Source organism: Echinops telfairi, unplaced genomic scaffold (assembly GCF_000313985.2).
Source record: "Echinops telfairi isolate 266 unplaced genomic scaffold, ASM31398v2 ScPeMD7_7412;HRSCAF=8450, whole genome shotgun sequence".
Classification (NCBI taxonomy): domain Eukaryota; kingdom Metazoa; phylum Chordata; class Mammalia; order Afrosoricida; family Tenrecidae; genus Echinops; species Echinops telfairi.
In genome coordinates this window covers 8,703,540-8,704,964 of record NW_022111312.1, presented here as the reverse complement: position 1 = coordinate 8,704,964, position 1,425 = coordinate 8,703,540, and positions in this window count along the sequence as shown.

The following is a 1,425-nucleotide window of genomic DNA, read 5'->3' as shown; positions in this document are numbered from 1 at the left end:
ACATGAGAGGATTTCCCGTCAAGAAGCAAACGAGGCACCAGTGGGTTCTCCCGTTGAAGCCACTGCACCCAAGCACCTCTAAACACACCAAAGGTTTCCCCTAAACAACAACAACAACAACAACCCAGAAGAAGTCAGGGATGATGGCCGGGGGACAGGTGCTACCCCAGCACCCTGCTCCCTTGTCTAGAAGGGTGCAGCTTGGGCAAGGCCTGGTGACCCTACACATTGGTCAGAGGTGTGACGTGGGGCACGCCTGAAGCACGAAGAAGGGAGGACCTTTGCAACACCGAAGACCCCAGAGAACCCTGGAACCTTCCAGAGGGCAGCTCGTGCCCAGAGGTCAAGCTGGGAAGGCAGGAAGGGGTAGGAGAGTAGGCTGTGTGGACACGGTCGAGTCAGGGCGGAAGCGGGAAGGGTGCTGTTACATGGAGGGGATTGCAATCCATGTCATGAATCAAAACATGCATGGATTGTTGAATGCAAACCCAACGTGGTGAATGGCTTTTACCCACTCACATCGCAATGAACAGGTACCAACAGCAAGAGCTGCTCACAGCCCATAGAGAAGTCACCCACAATCCCCCTCCAGGGCCACCCTGCAGGGCCTACCAGGAGACAGTCTCTGGGGGGGCTCGAGGCTCACGGCTGACATAAACCAGAAGGCCAATGGAGCCATCCTGGCCCTGAGCAGGGGGTCCACGCCCCAGCCACAGTACCAGGGGTTCCCTTTAGTCCCAGTCTCTGCAGCAGGACGTGGGCCGTCAGTGCTGCCTGGCTGCCTGCGAGAACTGATAGAGCCCAACGTGTGGAATATTCCAGAAAGTAGTGCCAGGAGGATGCCAGTTGTGTCTGAGCGCAGCCTCATCCCCGGCTTCCTGGATTTCTTCAGGTTCTGGGCAGTGCCCTGCTGTTGGAGGTCCCCTGTGCCCTCCCCACAAACACGTGCCGCAGTCCCTCGGCAGCCCCCGACAACATGCCTGGGGTCGGAATCCTGTTTGGGAACGGGCTTTCTTTGTTTCGTTCTGAGGCCATCTCTGTAGGGTCTCCCTGCAATCAATTGCTTTTGAGACATAAAAGAGCCTATTAGGCAGGTAAGGAAGAAAGCAAGAAATTAGGGGCAGCAGGTGACACATCGAGGGGCTTCAAGGAGTTTATAGAAGGATCTCATTATCTTTTCATTCCTTTTCTACGGGAACATTTGAAAGCCCCCTTCTGCAGGAGGACCGCGAAGCTGTCTGCTCCTGTAAAGGGTTACAGTCTCAGGACCCACAGAGGCCGCTCTACCCTGTCCTCTGGGTCACATGAGTCTGAAGGGGCCTGAGGGCAGCGGGTTGGGTTGGGTTGGGTCACGTGATCACCCAGGGACCCAGGAATAGAAGCTGCAAAGACACCCAGCCAGATCCCCGGAGTGGATAGAGGGAG